Raw genomic sequence first — 20,493 nt, 5'->3', positions numbered from 1 at the left:
AATGACAGGAAAGAGCCTCACCAACAGTATGAATGAAATGGAAAACAGAATATCAAGACTGGAAGATAAAGTGGATAAATTAGACCACTCAAGCAAAGATTATGAAAAATTTAAGAAAACATAAGAATGGACTATGCAGGAATTGTATGACACCATACAAAGTCCAAAGTTACGAATCATAGGCATATAGGAAAGAGAAGAATCCCAAGATAATGGCATGGACCAGATCTTCAACAGGATTGTAGAAGAAAATTTCCCAAAATTAAAAAAAGATTGTGACCATACAAATACAAGAAGCAAATAGAACACCAAACAGACAGGACCAGAAAAGAAACTCTCCTGCACATGATAGTAAAAACATTAAATGTACAGAACAAAGAGACAATACTGAAAGCTGCAAAAGACAAACAACAAGTCACATATAAAGGAAAACCCATCAGAATTACAGCTGACTTTTCAGTGCAAACTATGAAAGCCAGAAGAGCCTGGACCAAAGTATTCACAGGTTTAAATGACCACAGATGCCAACCCAGATTACTATACCCAGCCAAAATGTCTATTACAGTCAAAGGGGAAAGAAAAATCTTTCATGACGTAAATAGGGTGATAGACTTCATGTCTACAAATCAGCCCCTCAAAGAGTTCTTGAAGCAATACACAGAACTGAGGAAAGGAACGACTATACCCAAGTGGTTACAGAAAGAAACTTAATGAAGGTGTAACCTACGGAAATGTAAAGGATTTTCTAAACCAGACATCAATTACTCTGAAAACAAGGACAAGAATCAACAAATGAGACCTCATCAAACTAAAAAGCTTCTGTACATCAAAAAAAGCAACCAAGGGAGTAAAGAGAAAACCCACAGAATGGGATAAAATCTTCACCAGCAACACATCTGACAGAGGTTTAACATCCAGAATATATAACGAACTCAAAAAACAAAGAATCAAGAAAGGAAGTAACCCAATTAAAAGATGGGCTAAGGAGCTGAACAGAGAGTTCTCAAAAGAAGAAATAAAGACAGCTAAGAAGCATCATGAAAGGTGTTCAACATCACTAGTAATTACAGAAATGCAAATTAAAGCCACTTTAAGATTTCATCTTACCCCAGTCAGACTGGCTAAGATCAAGAGGACAAATGATACCAAATGTTGGAGAGGATGTGGGGAAAGGGGAACTCTCATCTACTGCTGGTGGGGCTGCAAACTTGTTCAATCCCTATGGAAAGCACTGTGGAGAACTCTTAAAAAACTACAAATGAACCTACCATTTGACCCAGTTATACCACTCCTTGGCATATACCCAAAGAACTCATCCTATTGGAGAGACACTCGTACATCCGTGTTTGTTGCTGCTCTTTTCACAATAGCTAAGAGATGGAAGCAACCTAAGTGTCCCTCAATTGACGAGTGGATAATGAAAATGTGGTTCATTTATACGATGGAGTTTTACTCAGCAGTAAAGAAAGATGAAATCATGAAATTTGCAGGTAAATGATTGGAACTGGAAAGTGTTATACTAACTGAAGTAACACAGACTCAGAAAAAACAACCTGACATTATGTGCATCATATGTGGATCTTAGCACCAAATCCTTATAAGTGAGTATGTATCCAGACATAACTACAGGAACCAGGATAATGAAAAGGAACCAGGGAGGTAAAGTAAAGAAATAACCTGAAAGAGAAGAACAGTAGGAAACAGGCCTTAATAAAGGAGATATGGATAAAAATGGGGTTATTTTAAGGGGAGGGGGAGGGTTATACTAAGAACCTTGTGGATAAAGGGAAAGAAGAAGCCCAAGAGAATGGGGATAGACATAGGAGAAGAGTATTATTAAGGGAGGAATGGGAAAAATGGGGGCACCTTCAAACATTTTATCACGTCTCTGTGAATTCCTCTGTTATTTAGAACCTTGTTAGTATTTCTTACGAAAGTGTTTTCATTATTGATGACTATATCACACATTATTTTATCATTTAATTGAACATAACCATCCTTTATTTTCTAATAGTTTTTTGAACTTTTTAAAAGTAAGTATGCTAAGTCACATAATTTTAGCTTTCCTGTGACCAATATGTTTTCAGTAAGAGTTGCTACATATATGTGGATGTAATTTAGGAGTTTGTGTTTACTGTGCAAGTAATGGATACAGTTTATATTTTACATTCTCTGTATTTATTTTAAGTATACATGAATACACTTCTTCTTAAAATATTTTATTTATTATTTTTATTTTATGGGTATGTCTGTATTGCCAGTATGTAGGTAAGTGCACCCGTGTCATGCAATGCCCACAGAGGACAGAAGAGGCTGTCGAATCCCCTGGAACTGGAGTTACGGACAGTTGTTAGCTACCATGTGGGTGCTGGGATTCAAACCTGGGTCTTCTGCAAGAACAGTCAATTTTCTTAACCACTGACCCATCTCTCCAACCCTAGAATACTTCTTTATAGTATATCTCCAGAGAAACGTATCCTTAGGTGATTTTGAGACTGTGAACATGACAGGGCATACTTATAACACTATGAAGCCTTTAAGGTCACTGTATAATACAGTCTTGTAGAACCATCATGATGTATGTAGTCTATTGTTGACTGATATCTTGTTATGTAGCACATTAATTTATTATAATTGTGAAAAACCTCAGGTGATACCTTGTAATAAGCAAAAATTTCATTTCTTGCTGGTTATTGATTGCACATCTTATCCAATGAGGTATCAATTGGACATATTAATAATAGTCTGTATAAAACTGATGGTATTGCTTCACTAAGATATAGTCTAGAGTCTATGTAGAAGCCACAGGAAGAATCAATATCCTCAAAGCAGTAATCATAGGAAATAAATAGGAAGCTGCAGTCATCCTCCATCCATCATGACATGATTAGAGCTGGAATGTGCAGGACTGTAATCCATCCTGACAGCTCTCGCTGATCCAGAAGCTTACTGCAAATTTTTATAACTTGCATTTTTAAAATGGATTAGAAACTTTGATTTAGACATAACAGAGTATTGAATAAAACAGACACTGGAGTGAGTCATTGTGAGTCTCCTGCGTATCGAGTGGGACTGCACCATGTGCTGACTGGTCTAAGCACAACTTAATGACGCTCTTTCAAAGTACGTCTACCTGCTCTCTCATTAAATGACATCATCTGGTGATTAAAAGTGATAAGCCATTGTTCTGGGGCTCATTTATCTTATTTTATGCTATTTATTATTTTGATGCTCTTTGTACTAGAAGAACGTTCACTACACAAGTAGATTCCTTTTAGTTCAGGGATATGTCAGGAGCCACTGTTGAGGATTGGGGGAGTTTTTGACGTTTTCAAATCCTGAAATTCTAAAATATGACTTTAAAAATGTAAAATAAACACATAGCTAATTCAGGTAGCAACTATATCTATTTACCTCTCCCTCCTGAGAGATCTTGAGTCTCTCAACACAGATGCCAAGCAAATGCTTTCAAAATGGGTCATATTTAGCCCATGAAAATATGAAAGGATTTAAACTTGCTGCCTGAAAGTATATACTTTTATGCCAACAGTACACTTATAGATCTAGCATGAAAGTGCTCTAAAAATAAGCATGCTATCTGTTATTGGCAAATGTTTAGAGTTTCATCTGCATCTTGTAAAGGTGCTTATTAGTGTTCTTTTCTGCATTGAAAGGACTCAAAATAAATTCGTGTTTATATGTGCAAATTGCTAATGTCTTGGAGAGATGATGGGGCAATATGTCAAATAACAATAGCTAACCTCTTGACATGTATGATGGATCTCACCTGGAGAAAGACACAAGTATTGTGAGTTTGATACTCAATAAACAGGGTTTGTCTCTCAGTGTCCTATGTGTGTGAGACCAGACACATACTGCTCTCAAGAGCTTCAACTCTCCACATGTGAAGGTACAGTTCAGTTCAATATCTAATAAATAATATGTATTCATTTTGAAAACATAATTTGAGTATGTGAGAGGTCTGAGGACAAATCATGTAAATTCAGAGAAATGTTAATGTGCTACTACATAATCAATGGCATTTTAGCATCTTTATTTTTCATTTAAAATCAAGTTCAGAATGATTTTAAAATGTACTTATTCTGCCTATCTAGAGTCCCTTGTTTTAAGAAGATCAGCTCTTCTTCACCTAGCAGCAATCAGTTGCCAATATTTCTTCAGATAAGATTGGGGTCTGATGTTCATTTTCCCAATTCTATGCTGGGTTTTTGTCTGCCTGAGTTTTCATGGGACTTACGTTTGCTGACACCATTGCCATAGAATCATATGAGCAGGTTCCCAGTAGCTTGTAGGACTCTGTTCCATATGGTCATGCGTATCCTCTCTGACTCTTACAACCTTTCTGCCACGTCTTCTGTGATGGTCCCTGAGCCTTGGATGGGTGATGATGGACTTGCACTGGGGAATAAATGGCTGGGGACACTGGTGACACAGAGGGCTTTAACAAGGATGACAGAGTACATGGGCCTCAGTGCAAGTATGGGGCTGTGGGAGGGTGCCATGGGGGATGAGAGTATAAAGATGATAAGATTTTTTGAGATGTTCAGTATGAAATACACAAAAATTCAATAAAAACAATTTTAAAAAATTTAAAAAACCACTGATTGTAAAATTTTAAAAAATGTACTTATTCAGGGTTTGGGGCTATGGCTCAGTGACATAAAGCTTGCCTGCCATGCATGAGACCCCTTCTATACTCAATGTTTAAAAATACTTTTTAGTTTATCTTAAAATATTGGATGGGTACCTTAAGTGAAAGTTTTATACCCATATATTAATACTCCATGTCCCTTACCCTGAGACTTCCTCCAGGTCTTTTTTTTTTTCTATAGATTAGGTTTGATTCATTGGGTACTTTTTCTGTGATGTTTAATTCAGGTTTTGAAGACCATACTGTGATACTCAGGTGATCTAGTGTTCCTCCAGTAAGAATTCTGGCCTTTCCCTGACGGCTCTTTTCTCTCTATTCACTAGACTCTAAGCTCCTTAAAACCAAAGATTAGACTTTGTTTCTCTGATAATTCTATTTCTATATTCTATCAAAGAGCATCTGCCAGCAGGCATTTAGTGTATTTGGACAAATAAAACCTGAGTCAAAGAAACAGTTGTATAAGACCCTCCTGCTCTCTTTTCTACCTATCACAAAATCACAGATTACCATTGTTCAGGAAAATATGTAAGCAGAAAACAGACTTGGAAGATACAGTGTTTTCTCCCAGAAAAATGGTCAGGTTTGTTTCTATCCTTGAACAACTGAATACAGCAATTTCCCCAAGAGGAATGAGAAGTCCACCTTCAATCCAATATAAAAAGTTGGCCATCCCTGGCCCTCTGCTAGTGTAACCACTGCATGTACTGATGTTACCTAGTCCTCTCTCCAACCCTTTCTGGGCAGTGGAGGAGAAAGCACTCATGTACAAATGTTGCTTAGGTGGCCTGCTAAACTGCAATCACTTCAACCTTTGAACCTGCTTTGCAGGTCTTCCCAGGCTAACCTGTGTAGCAAACTTCATAACAGCTCAAACTTTCACAGATCTTCACTAATTACTGTGCAGACACCTAGCTAAGGTTGTTGCTGCCATCTCAAAACCAACAAGTGTTGGTTTCACTCAAAATTGGCAGGAGATTTTGATTGCAGGTGAACGCCATTGTTTTCTGTTTCATGCCTCCTCTTTTAATATCACCTTTGTGGCCCCCTCTCCACAGAAACTTCCTCCAATTTCTATTGACCAACATCTTTTTTAATAAATTTTATTAATTTTATTTTATGTGTATTCGTGTATTGCCTGTATGTAGGTAAGTGGAGGTCAGAAGAGGCTGTCAGATCCCCTTGGACTGGAGTTATGGACAGTTGTTAGCTGTCTTATAGGTGCTGGGATTCAAACCTCTGTCTTCTGCAAGAACCAGTGTTCCTAACCGCTGAGCCATCTCTCCAGCCCCTTGACCAACATCTTTGAGAGGTATTTACTCTGTAGCTACTATGTAAAGGACATCTGGCGTTTTTCCAGGCTGGCTTTGTTTTCTTATCTCAAGATATCTTCTAAAAAGGCATATCCATCAGCCTTAGAGCCTTCTATTCAGAGTTCCTTCATAATCCCTCAGCGCACTCAGAACCAAATTCTAAACAACACCTTCATTCCAAAATCATCCATGAAATGATTCCAGCTTCTCTCTGTTACAAGCTGATTGTTTCTGGAGAATACATCCTCACCACATCTTCATTTATATGTTACTGACTACCTCTGTGTTTTTGTTTATGCTTTCCGAAAGTCAAGCCTCATGTCCATGTTTGCATTTACCTATCCGTCTCCACTTTTTAGGACACAATTCTTTCTGGAAAACCCTAACAGCCTCTACTCCACTCACTTCCTCACCGACCCTCGCTCCTGCTGTCCTTGTCCTGACATCACGGTGTGTCATGCTGTATATTTAAAATATAACTCTTTCTCATAAGAATGGAAATTCTCAGAGGATGCCTTCCATTTGGTATTTATGTTTCCATTTAACAGAATAGAATGTTTCAGAAGAGTGAGTGACAGTGGGAGCTGAGGAGAGAAATAGGGAAGAGATGTGGGCTACAGCATATGTCAAGAAGCAGATTACGAAGATGGTGGCCGTGGGAAACTATCAATGGGAAAGGATTGAAGACCTTTAACAAAAGTTCAGAAATGATAATGTCAGTTAGTATTATCCCTCCTGCACACCACATGGTCTCTTGGATCCAACTCAGGCAGAATAAATGCCTCAGCATTAACAGGCACCTGAACAAGACCCGTGATGATAGTGATTGGGTGCTATTTTTAAATTGGATTACATATGTGATTAGGAACAATGCAAAGCTGGGCATGGTGGTGCACGACTTTAACCTGAGCATGGGGCAGGGTTGGGGGGCAGAGGCAGGTAGATACATATGAGATCAAGGTCAGCCTCATCTACATAGCAAGTTCTAGGCTAGCTAAGGCTACAGGGAGACCGTGTCTCAACACCCTCAAAACCCCAAACCAAAGCAATACAAATGCTTAAATCAGTAGGTTCTAGTATTCTCCACAGCAGGGTATAGTTTCGTTTAAATGTATTTGTATTGAATTTTTGTGGATTTCATACAATGCATCTCGATCATATTTAACCTCCCCTTCCCTATCTGCACCTCTATAGTCCACCCACAGAATTTCATGCATTCTGTCATACAGGTTAAAGCTTATGGAGTCAACTTTAGGTCCCTAGATGTCCCTTGGCATAAGTTCATATAGCTTTGGCTTTGCTTTAACTCCACAGTAGTTTGATATGTTGGGAAATAAATCTGCTTTTTATTTTAAAACACTTAAACATTAAGCAGCTCTTACAGGAATGTAGGTTCCATACTCCAATAAGAAGGAGGGGAAGGATTAGATCTGGCCCATATGTCATGTCAAATAGCCATCAGGAAACAGCAAGGTGGGTCCAGGCACATGTGGGCAAGCCTTTCTCAAGGTGCATCAAAGATGCATTCTGAAAGCCACAAGAAGCAACAGCCCATGACAACATAAGAGCGTTCATGTCAACTGCCTGAGTGGAGTGGAGTGTTTACTGTTCACACATATAAAAGAGCAAGACACACTTTGAAATATCTAGTTAAATTAAAATACACCGCCCAGACACCTAGCTATGAGGGAGAAGCTAGTACTTTACTCAATTACCAAACTTATCAGGCTAATAAATTAGAGCTTTTAAATCTCTGTAGCAGCTTGAACTACAATATTGGTACAAGCTGATCTTACAAGTTGTTCCCCACAGAATAGAGTTAATATGATGAAACCAGGGAAGGAAAAGAGAAAACGCCCACACTTATTTTATTTTTATTGGAAGTAAAAACCACCTGCACACACTTCTGTTCAAAGAAAATGGTTCAGTTTCCTTTCTTTTTTTCTATCACACATAGGAATGTGTTCCAAAGAACTGGAAATTTTTCTTTTGTTTCTTATTCTATCCAAATTTGATTTGCATATTTAGGGGCACATTAAGGTGCTCTCAAGGATTCTGAGAGTTTATAGAAGGGAATTTGACCTCAAATTAGTTTTCTTTATTTCTGTTACTGAAATTGCTTGTCCTCCTGAGAAGTGATCCATGGGAGGGAGACATTAGCTTGCCTTGTATTAGATCATAAAACAGTTCCACAAGGGATGAGTTCCACATTATGACATTGTGAATACAAGGCTCTTTTTATTTATTACTATACCATGTTGCACAGGAAAGCAATTTTTAAGCAATAGAATCCTACTTGATTTGTAAAGAGCCAAGATATAGCATACAGTCAGGTTTTGAAGACAGAACTGATTTCCCAAATCAGACATATAAAAATTAATATATTTGCTCACTTATAATAAAAGGGAAGGGAACTTCAATTTTTTAAATTTTATCTAGCTAAGAATGTGACTTTGTAAAATGCAGAAAGTGTATTTCTGCTGGGGAATTAACTACATATTGAATGACACATAGAGAGAGAGTGAAGAAAATGATTGCCTTTCATAAAATATTTGAAAATGTGGGAAAATAGAATATACTTTCAAACTCTATCTTTGCCTAAGTTGAATATTTCCATGTTAAAATGAGGTATGAAACATATTACTTGATGAAATAAAGGCAGTGGTCAATGTTTTCTTTCCATGCTGAGGACTGACCCCAGAGCTTCACACATGGTCAGTGGAAGTCCTACCTCTGAGCTACAATATCAACTCTTTTAACAAATACCTTCTGGGACAGGAACTTCCTAAGGTATATAGGCTGAGTTCAACTCCATAACCCTCAAGCTTCAGTTGCCCAGAAACAAAGGTGAATAACTGCTCTTGATTGAGCATGATAGATTTTTTTTCATAAATTCAGTTTCAGTTTCCTATGTTATCAGTTTATTTCTAAGTGTTGAATATTTCGATGATTCTAAAATTACCCAGGACATTTAAAAATCCAGCTAAATTTTATTACTTTACTTAAATTCCCTAAATTACTAAGGTTTAACCAGGGTTCTCTAGAAAAACAGAACCAATAAGGATTCTGGCTGTCAGTGTGTTTGTGGTGGGGGGTTGGGGGTATAAAGAGGAGGAGGAAAAAGGGAGGAAGGACTAGAGAAAAGAGAGGGATGGCGGAGAGAGGGAAGAAGCTACAGAGGTTTTGTTGCTGCTATTTGTCTTTTTTTTTTTTCACAATACTAGGGATTGAACCCAGGACCTTGCAGTTCCTTCTACCACTAGCTACACCAAGGGAAAAGAGACTTAATCCAAAGGGTTAACTAATCTGACATCTGCAGGCTTGGCAGGGAAGAGACCCAGAGAAGAGTCTGAGCTTGAGTCCAAAGACAGCTGTTAGTAGAATTCCCTCTCAGAGGTATTGGTTTTCCTTCCAGTGAGTGACAGGTGCCCTCTTTTTAGGGAGGATAGTCTGGTTTGTGCAAAATCTGTAAACAGATGTCAATCAAAACTTTAAATATAAGTGAAAAGTTTACATCATCAGAAGAGAACAGAAGCCACATATTTTAAAACAGAACAATCTAAAATAATACTTGAACAAACACCTGGGCAATGTGACCAAGCCAAGTTGCTATGGAAAATTAACCCACAAATATGGTTATAAAAGCACTTATAATTTAAAAAATAAAATCATCTTTCTAAGAAAGAATCCCAGGATACAGACAGATGTGTGTGTGTATATGTGTGTGTGTATGTGTGTGTGTGTACTGGATATTTTCATCATCTATTTTGAACACATGAATTTCCTACCAACCTTATTTTCTGTTGTACCATCTAGAAAGGTCCAGTTGAAAATTTTAATTTGCTTTGATAAACTTTGCAGTCTATTGTTTTACATTATCTGCTCCCTGTAAACTATCCTTATGAAATTACAGTTTTAATATTGTTGGATGAAATTTTCAACTATCTTGCTTGATTTCTCAAGTGCGCTTTGGAATGTTCAAATTTTATGTTTCAAAGACGGTGCTTGCCATTTGAATCCCGAGAGAAAGGGGCACACAAACCATTCCCAACAGTCCCTGTTAAACCTCCACTTCATTCTACCAAATGTGATCATTACCAACTTTTCTACAAGAGTGTCAGGAAGTCAAGTGACTCTGCAGGAAACCCACTGCCTGATCCTTGAGGAAAAGATTTGATGTCTCCTTGTATAACATCTGACTGATCTTGTTCCTTTTCTGGAATGAATAAGATCAAAAAGTGAATGGTAGGAAAAGTATATCACAGCCAGTTCATTTGAAAAGATAAAAGAAAAAAATAGAAAAATGTGACCACCTTAAGATTGATCAGATTCCCACAGAGGCAGCCATTGGTGTACATGATCTTCATATGCAGAAGAAAATGAGTTATTGACAATGAGTCATTGTCACTAATTATGTAAAATGCATCCAACCATGAAAGAACATGAAAAAACCCTCACACATACTGAAAACATTAAGAGTTCCTAATATTGCTCCTTAATAATCTAAATTAGTGATATTTTTAAATCTTCTAGATTTTCTGAAAATTGTTTTAAAATAAAAAAGAAAATTAGCCTACTATGAAAGAATGTTACCTAATGTATGCATGCAACCATGTAGATAAAGGAACTTCTATGTACATCAGCACTTTTTTTTTTCCCAGAGAGCAAGGGGGGAGGGTGAGACTGGACAGGGAGAGAAAGAGTCCTTTGAACTTAGCCAATGAGAAAGCATTAAGGGAACCTTCAGAGAGATATGGGCATAGACTGAGGCAATATCTTTCTCAAACTGAAACTGATAGGGCATCAAAATGACCTAGGGGGGATCATTTTTATTACCTAAAAAGTATTATGAAATATTGTTGAGGTCAGTCTGTGCCATATCTTAAGTTACTCCATATTCTTGTAGCAGAGTGGTTTCCTTCCTGGCTGTGCCTTGCCCTAGGATATACCATTTTATAACCAGCTTCTGACTCCATTTAGCAAGAGAAAGATAACAGAATCCCAGGGGCGGACCCAGAAACTGCACCATGGACACACCGCCCGTCCTGCACAGACTGATAAAAACCCCGAGCGTACAGAGGGAGCCGGCCTATAAGTTTATTGGGATGAATTGAAATTGTGGGGGCACGTGGGTGCATTAAAAATCATCTTTCAGAAACCAGGCGCAAGAACCTATCAGACAGGTCAGACCAAGGAAAGGGTGTAACTCCCTCAGCTAGACCCCATGAAGTGATGGACGCCCCACACTGTGCTGGCACAGTCCCGCACTAACCCATGGTCTGATACCTGCTGTGCTCAGCAAAAAATGACCAGGAGAACCAACTCTCTGAGTGTACTTGGAGCTTCGGTTCAGCTCAGTACTTGCCTGATGACACAGTCTACCTGGCTGCCTGCTCATCCACGTTTGCCCATCTGGATCTGGGCCCAAACTGGCCATTTCTTGTATTCAGACCCCAGTTTGGCCTTTTATCCCACAGCTGAACTTGGCAGGTCTAACTCCAGCAGCTCCAGCAGCAGCGTCCTCCCTGGACTGGGCTGTCCCTTATCTCAGTCTGTATCCCAATGCAGACTCAGCCCACTCCTGAATCCTCCTGAAAGCCACTGCAACCTTTCTTAATATTTAGTCTGTGTACCTTATATAAGCAACATATATGCACTGTCTGATGTGCAAAATGACGGCTAGTAGTAGTAGTTAAGATTAGAATTAAAGAACCTTTCACCTTGGCCAGGTTACAAAAGTAAGTGGAATTATTTGAAAAAATTGTTGTCACTAAAACCATTGAACCTTATGGATTTATTAGATAAATTTTGACTACATGAAAAGATGGAAACATTCCTGTATTTCTGGTCTACCATACTCACAGCAAAGATCTTGTTTTGAATTTCTGTGATTTTTTTTCTCTTTCTTTTCTTTTTTGATAGAAAAAGAAATACACCAGTCCAGTCATGGTGGTGTCTATGGATGACACCAGCACTCAGGTTTCTGGGGTACAAAGCGAGTTTCAGGCTATTCTGGAATTTAAAATGTTACTTCCTCAAGAGAGAAGGAGGCAGAGAAAAAGTTAGGAGAGGGGAGGGGAGAGAAAGAGAAAGGGGAGGGACACCAAGATAAAACAGAAGATCAGCAAAAACTGTCGATAAACTTTACAGCTTATCTGGACTACTGCAGAACTCACATCCATGTTTTCACTTTAAAAAAGTAGAAAACTCTCCACCTTACATTTAAAAAAAGTAGAAAATTCTCCATAGTCAATTTTTTGGACTATGCTTTAAAAATGTACATAAAATATGTGGGAATAATCAAAGGACTATTTTTTCAAGAACAAGAGGTTTTTTGGATTATTTTTAAAATTTTATTTTATATGTATACATGTATTGCCTGCATGTATGTAAGTATATCTGTGTCTTGCAATGACCATGGAGGTCAGAGAAGGCATCAGATCCCCTGGAACTGGAGTAACAGACACTTGTTAGCTACCATATGGGTGCTGGGTACTGAATCCAGGTCCTCTGCAAGTACAGTCAATGCTCTTAACCACTGAGCCATCTCTCTCACGCCCACATATAGTTTTCATTTAAAATTTCACATTAGTAAAACTTGAATAACTAGGGAATATATTCTTTTCTTTTCTAACAATCAAAAAGATAATGCAGAGGAGAGTGAAGGAGAATCTATACGTTGGGCCCATGCTCTTGAAGGAAAGATTTATTGAATTCTTGTGTAGTATGACCTGGGTACTGTGCTAGACTCATAGTTCTTTTTATACTGAAGAAGGTAATGCAGTTCTAAGTAATTGATGTACTTAGAATTACAAGGAGAAAGACAGAAAGAGGAGACAGAGAGAGAGATAGAGATAAGATGAGAAAGAGAGAGAGAGAGAGAGAGAAAGAGAGAGAGAGAGAGACTCAGTTGTTGGTAGATCAATGACGAGAGAGAGAGAGAGAGAGAGAGAGAGAGAGACTCAGTTGTTGGTAGATCAATGAGAATGACAGAGCTGGTACCTGATTCGTATCTTCAAGTATCTGAGCACGTCAAAGGGAGGCAAAAATTCCTGCTCTAAACAATCCTCATTTCTCTCATGGGTGGGTGCTCTGGCCAGACACATAAAGACTAGATGGAGTATAGTCTCTCATCTGAATCATTTAGGAGTGCTAATGTCATTTCGCAAAATACTGAGCTACTTGATGTGAAGCCTTGCCTTATCTAAAGTTCAGAGCAATGAGATTTTATGCATAATTAAATAATCATATCCTATGCATTTCTTTGATTAAATTTAAGACAATGCACATTTGCAATCTGGAGAGATCAATGGTGGAATATCTAATTACTTACTTGCAGAGCCATCACTCTGCTACTGTTTAAATTCACTCTGTTATCATTTGCATAAATTGAATTATGTCATTGTTATACATTTGCTTGCTTTCTTTTAATTAAAATAACAATGGCTTTATTGCTGTCTTCAATTGTCCCAACTTCTCTGCTTCCATCCCCTCCAATGCAGGAAGTAAGAAGAAGAAAAAGAGAAAGAACAGAGCATGACTGGTAGAAATCTGAGACCACAGACCTGAGGAAGAGAAGGAAGTAGAGGACAGATTTGGAGATCCTAGAGAGGGGCTGGTGGCAGAACCATCCCCAGACATCAGCAAAGATTGGTATTTGTAGAGAAGCAGGAGAGCAAACATATAGATCCCTGTGGGTCTCAGGAGAGGTACACTACTATTACAACAGTTCTTCACACTCTGCTAAACCAAAAAATAATCATGGGTCCTCATGAATGCCTCCTCATCTCTGAAGAGAAGGAATGTGCAAGCTGTTATGTTCTTGAAAAGGAATGAAGATGAACGGTGCCTTCCTTGGTGAAGAAGTACACAGGATGAGAATGGACAGAGGCAAACCTGGACAGCAAGTGTGGAAATGAGGATCAGCGCTGATGGAGAGGCAGCCCAGGGAAGACAGAGATATTGTCAAAGAGCATTATGGTCTGGGTGAGGAGAAAGGGACAGCAGAGTACGGAGGTCGTTCATACTCTTTTTTCAAAATTATTTTATATTTATTTATTTTTATTTTAGGTATATGAATGTTACATCTGCATGTGTGTAAGTGCACCATGTCATGCAGTGCCCTCGGAGGACAGAAGAAGGCATTGGATTCCTTGGAACTTGAGTAAATGGACGGTTGTTAGCCACCTTGTGGGTGTAAGGATTCGAATCTGGGTCTTCCGTAAGAACAGCTAGTGTTCTTAAACGCTAAACCATCTCCCCAGCCCCCCGTTTATATTCTTGTCCTGCTAGTTAGTCAGGAAATGAGAGGAAAATAGAACAAATCATATATTCTGTTTCTAGAAAGGTTGAATGGATATTTCTCATTTAAGGTGATCAAATTTGAAAGATCTTAACATGAGGGTGCATGCAAAAACTTGGGGTTGCTAAACACTGCAGGGTTGTTGCCTGTCTGTGTTGGTGCTGTGAATAGGTGTCCTGGTAGTGTGGAATTGATGATTCCAGAAAGAAAAGTTTCTTCCAAATGATTGAAAATGTTAATTCTCATTGCATGAATTTTCATAGGGTAGGAACAGCAAATCCTCCTCCCTTCTGTACTTCTGGCTGTAAAGTAAGAGCTGTTTAAGTGTGTGGGGGTGAAAGGATCTGACAAGGTCCGGTGCCACAGTAAAGAACTTTATGATACAGGATACAGAACAGATTAAACAGCAAGAGTACTTAAGCATTCAGCATACGTGATGTTCCTTTCAATAACGTCATTAAACCCAGACAACCTGGTCAAAAGTGTTCTTTGTAAGGTTAACTTGATACTACATAATGTATCTCAGACAGAGCATAACAAAATACATTATCTGGCAAAAAAAAAATGAAAGATAAAGAAGCTCCCTCATGCAACAGAGAGCAATGAACACAAAGGGCCACAAATGGCCAAAGTGTAGAGAACGAGAGTCTGCAGAGTATGGGCCCTTGGACAGGACTCCTATGTTAAACTTCACCCTCCTACAGTCAGAGATCAACATAGAAGAGGGGACAGAAAGGTCATAAAATCCAGGGGGAGAGGTATATGATCATAAGAAAACAGACTCTTACAAGCTCCTGAGACCCTGCTCATATGAAACCACAGCCATGGTGACAGCATGCACTAGTCCCATGCAAACTCGAGCAGACAAAAACCCAGCATAGAACTGGGGAAATGGGCAGCAGGCCCCAATCTTAACTGAAGAGATATTGCCAGCTGATCACTGCTGGGTGAGGAAGAGCTGATCTTCTTTAAGGGAGTGACTCTAGATAGGCTGACTAGGCCCCAGTGGATGAACTTGCACTAAGGAGCACCTGGGGACACTGATTGACTTGATAGGCCTTAACATAGAAAGAATGCATGAAATTCAGTAGGGAGGGGGGTTATGGAGGGTGCAAATTGGATAGGGGATATAAAAATGATTAAGATGTGCATGAAAAACAAAAATTCCATGAAAATAGAAAAGAAGAGAGAATTAAGGAGGTAGAGGGTGTGCAGAGGTGGCTCAGAAATGATTAAGATGTGCATGAAAAACAAAAATTCCATGAAAATAGAAAAGAAAAGAAGGGAGAATTAAGGAGGTAGAGGGTGTGCAGAGGTGGCTCAATGGTTAAAAGTGTTTAGCTCTTTCAGAAGGCTACAGTGTGATTTCCATCACCCACTTCAGACTGTTCACAGCAGCCTGTAACTCCAGTTCCAAAGGCTCCAACATCCTCTTTTGGCCTCTGCAGGTACCGCCCTCACATGTACAAACCTAAACACGCACACACCACACAGCACATAATTAAACAATAAACATTTTACATTTAAGAAAGAAGGAAAGGAAGGAAGATGATTTTGTAAAATATGTTTCACAAAAATGAAAATAAACCACATTTGAGGAATAGCCTCTGGTTGGTCACATTAATGAAATTATTACAGTGCCCTGTTTGAAACAGCACTGCTGACCGTATTTGTGGGCAAGCGCTAACTCATCATGATGTGGCTGAAGACAGACTATAACATTTCCTGAACTTTTAGAATAGTTACTCCCAACTAAAGAAAGATGGCATTTTAATTATATTAATAAAATATTTCACATTATAATCTAACTCAGGCTTACTAACTGTGTTTATGAAGGTAACACTTTAAAATATTGCCCTTGTCCAAAAAATTTAAACCTTTAAATGAGACAAATCTCTAGAAATTTTGTTTTATTGTTCAGTTTATTTGGTAATAAAATGTGTCTGTTAAATAATATTCAGAAAGACATGGTGCTATGCACAGTGTGGTCTGGTTTTCCATTGTAATATCTTATATCTGAACCTGTAAATGCCATGGGGGAATTCCTTAAGTAGTTAAAATGAGCAAAAAGAACTGCAAATAAATTGAATTAAAATATAAAAATTTGGTTAATTTTATGGTTGGTCTATCCAGAGCAAATGGTGATGAGACTCTAGGAGGTTGGTGGCTCTGCAAGACTGTTTCATAGAACAAAGCAAGAACTAAATTAAACTGTCTGATGTGGTCTTATCAGAAAAAGAATAATTAAATAAGCACACAGATTCATCTATAAGACTTTTTGAAAGAACTTGAATGCTCATTTATAAGAAATGGGTTAGACTGGCTCTATCAAACCCATATCATCTAATACCAACCAGTATTTTTCTGTAATTAAATTCATATTAAATTCATATTTAACTATAATATCTACATTTATTCTCTTGGAAAATTGTTTTATATTTTTTAAGTAAAAAATATCCAAAGCAGATCTTAAAAGAATATACATAGCATAATACAATTTTGGTAAAAGCTAGGTGAAGTTATAAAGCAAGCAATGACGGCTACAAAGAAAAAGCTATTGACTGTGCATGGTGGCATACACCTTTAGTCCCAGCACTAGGGTGGCAGAGGCAGACAGATCTCTGTGAGTTCCAGGTCAGCCTGGTCTACATAATGAGATCTTGTGTGGAAAATGCCAACAAATGTCATTGATAAATATGTGACTTATGAATGGATTCCTTTTATTACATCCAGAAGATACCCAGCAGTTGCCTTATCTGAAACTATATGGTGTGTATGAGCTTTATTTGGTAACTAGGTTTATAGTTGGGAATTGAAATTAGCATGTCTCTTGATGATTGTCTATGAATTAACACATTATTCAAGTATGTTTTGTTCCAAACTGTTGTTTAAAATAACCTACACCTTAACTACATGAAGCAAGTTAACTTACGTTTCTGACTTGGGAAATGTGATGATAACTTCCTTCTGCTTCCTTCCCATGAGCATTCAATGGGACCGTTTGCATCTCCACCTTCAACAGTAACCAGTCACTTCATTTTTCATAGCAAGATATCTCAGATGGGAGACAGATACTGGGCGATGCAGATACCCTGTTCTAAGCAGTTCATTTGAAGCCTTTCCCATTGGATTTGAGAAAGTACTGAAACTAGTTTTCCAGAACCTTCTCCCTCTCCTTCATCTTGGGTTTTGTCAATGTTTCATGGGCTAAACAAGGATGATTTATATACAGCATGGGTCTGGAAGGCAGAGGACAACTTGTAAAGTCAGTTCTCTCCTTCACACACATGGGTTCTGCAGATCAAGCTCAGGTTGTCAGGTTCAGCTACAAGAGCCCTTAACCACTAGCCATCTCACTGACCCTGGCCATTGCCACAGGGGCCCTGTATAATATCAAGTTCATTAAGTTTACATCATGAAGGGGCAGGCTCATGGGGATTTCCCCTCTCCAAGCATTTATAGACAGTTAATATACAGTAGAAGAAGAGGAGGAAATTTATTTTCTTCAGTGTTGGGGTCACCAATAAGTTGGCAGAGTTTCCATGAGCAACCATTCAGTCATGTGTGCTCCTATAAATAACCATTTTTTGGTCCTTTTGAGACAGGATCTCCCTGTAGCCCCAGCTGTCCTGGATTCACCATGGAGACCAGGCTGACCTCCAACTCACAGAGATCCGCCTGTCTCTGCCTCCCGAGTACTGGGATTAAAGGCATGCGCCACCATGGCTGGCCACTGAGATCACCAAGCTATGCTTGGGTGCAATTGGTTCTTTCTGTCTCAGTGCCATATCTGAGATGAGTAGATGTGTTAAAAATCTCCTTAGAAAAATGGTTCACATAAGAGTGATCATTCCTTGGTCTAACAGCCAAAGGGTGCATTCAACCAGCAAGCCAGGGGCTCCATGTGCTGTGGACAGCCAAGGATACAGCCCAACACAAAACCAGGAACTTAACTTAAAACTTGAGGGAATTTTGTACAAGTCAATTGCACAGTTCTTGAGCATGGACTTTGCAGAGGACCAGGTCATGTCACAATGCCAAAAGGTTGGCTTTAAAAATGTGATCTGAATTACCTTCTTGCCTCAGCTGGAACTGAGAAGTTAGTGCTAATACTCTAATGTTTCATAATACCTGATTTTGATATGAGTTGTCACTGATTTCATATCAGAACATAGCATTTCTTATGAAAAATGATATAACATACATATATTATACACATATTGTTACTGGTTTAATGAAATATCTAGATAGTAAGGTTAGTTTAAAATGCACATTATAATTTACAAATGCAATGAAGATTTCTTCACTATTATCATGTGTGCATCCACTGTTGTTCCTTAAAAATATTAATTCAGGCACAGTTCGAGAGAAGGCAGGGGTCTAATATTGAGCCCATAAGCTTATCATCTCGTGGAATATGAGCCACCGTTCTCTGATACAAGTGTTCAGGCAGATGCAACCTCAGCTGAGACATCAGCCAGGAGAGAGGGGGTGTGAAAGTAGCCTCCTGCTTCCTCCTAGCCTGGCCGATGTCTCAGCTGAGGTTACACCTTGTTTGAACTGGTGTATGCAGAAAACTCTGGGTTCCACTTGACGCTCCAGCTGAAGTTTAGTTGTGGCTTCATGTCTGGGTTGCTTCAGTATTTCTGGATTGATTTCTCATTCTTCATAACTGATAGAATAATAGCTCTGCTTTAAATGTCTGTTGCTTGGGTGCTGTGGAGTTGGCTTAGTCTATAAAACACTTGCCTCGGAAGCACAAGGACCTGAGTTCCATCCTGAGCATCCATGTAACAGTCAGACAGGATGATCAGGAGCACTGTAACTCCAGTACTGGAGAGACAGAGATAAGAGGATGCCTGAGGTGTGCTGAACAGCCAGCTGGTCTCTGAGTACCAGTTTCAGTGAAACACACTCTCAAAAAGAAGGCGGAAAACGATTGATAAGACCCCTGGTATTGCCCTCTGGCCTGCCTATGCACCCCACACAACACACAAAGTGAAACTTAAAGAATGACTACCTATTACATTGTGAAATAGCGCTATTGCGTTTGCCCAGTTGCATTTCCAGGAACATTTAAGTAACGGCGAAAATCAAAGTGCCAGGAAATGCAATCCTGTTGGGCTTCTGACCATGTCTTCAGGTGCAGTACCAGAATTCATCAGCCTCAATTCACTGGATACTTCAGGGGACGGATTCAATAATACATCTTCAGTGGTTAAGGTTTCCCAAGAAGATGACTAGAAATTCACACTTGCTAACAGCTTGGCAGTGATAAATCACATAAGCGACAACAGACACCCTGGGAGAGTAGGGCTGCTCACTCTGTCTACCTACAAGTGACGAAGGCCGTTCTTTTTTTCAAATATGGAAGATAGTTTTCAGATGTTGCTCTTTCAGGCTCTCATTTCTCTAAGTATGCAAATTAGGAAATACTTTACAATGTGACACGCTCCAATAGCAACACAAACATCTTGAAGTTATCATGTGTTGTATGATATCCATAAAGCTTTTCCTGAGAACCCCAGTTAAGGACCTCATATGAGAAGTCTGTTTCAGCAAGAGAGATGTCCCAGTGGTTAAGAGCAGGGACTAATCTTCCATAGGACACAAGTTCAATTCCCAGTGAATCGGGGGCTCAAAATCACCTATACTGCCAGCCCTGGAGGGATCCTACACCTCTGAGGTCTCTGAGTACCTGTACTTGAGTGCACAGACATACATACACATAATTAAAAATAAATAAAACTTAAAGACTCATCTATTACAATGAAATTTAAAGTCAGTGCATGAATTCCAGCCCCAGAAGTCGTGCTGTCAGTCAACTGTCAAGAGAGACAGAGCTGGGTGAACTGTCCAGTGGTTTGTACCCCACCCAGTTAAACAGTATGTGCTTAAGTTGGAAAATTGAGAGAACGCAGGGTACCAGACACCCATGGCACCCAAGTCAGTAACAGATGACAGTTACTTTAGCCCATAAAGCAGGTTCATTTTATCCCATGTCATTATAATTTTCAATCATATGGCTGATGTCCTAGGATTTATTATATGTGTTCCAAACAATCTTGGCCTAATTGGATTTCTCAAAAGGGAAAAAAGTTCATCGGCTGGAGGCTTTTGGTCTCTATAGTAGCTATGTGTCTTATTATCAGTCCATGAAACAGCGTCATAAATTTGTATTGCAGGCCCATAAATCTGAAAATGTGTAC

At 38.9% G+C, this 20,493-nt stretch overlaps 1 protein-coding gene across 8 annotated transcripts in view; it reads right to left on the bottom strand.

The window, feature by feature from the left end:
* Naaladl2 (N-acetylated alpha-linked acidic dipeptidase like 2) overlaps window positions 1-20,493 on the bottom strand; it is a 1,296,606-nt gene that overhangs the window by 719,758 nt on the left and 556,355 nt on the right. The gene's annotated exons all lie outside the window — the stretch shown is intronic.

This window comes from Nannospalax galili, unplaced genomic scaffold (genome assembly GCF_000622305.1).
Source record: "Nannospalax galili isolate Female #2095 unplaced genomic scaffold, S.galili_v1.0 scaffold572, whole genome shotgun sequence".
NCBI lineage: Eukaryota > Metazoa > Chordata > Mammalia > Rodentia > Spalacidae > Nannospalax > Nannospalax galili.
The sequence above is the reverse complement of the archived record's forward strand: the minus strand, read 5'-3'. Positions and strand labels throughout refer to the sequence as shown.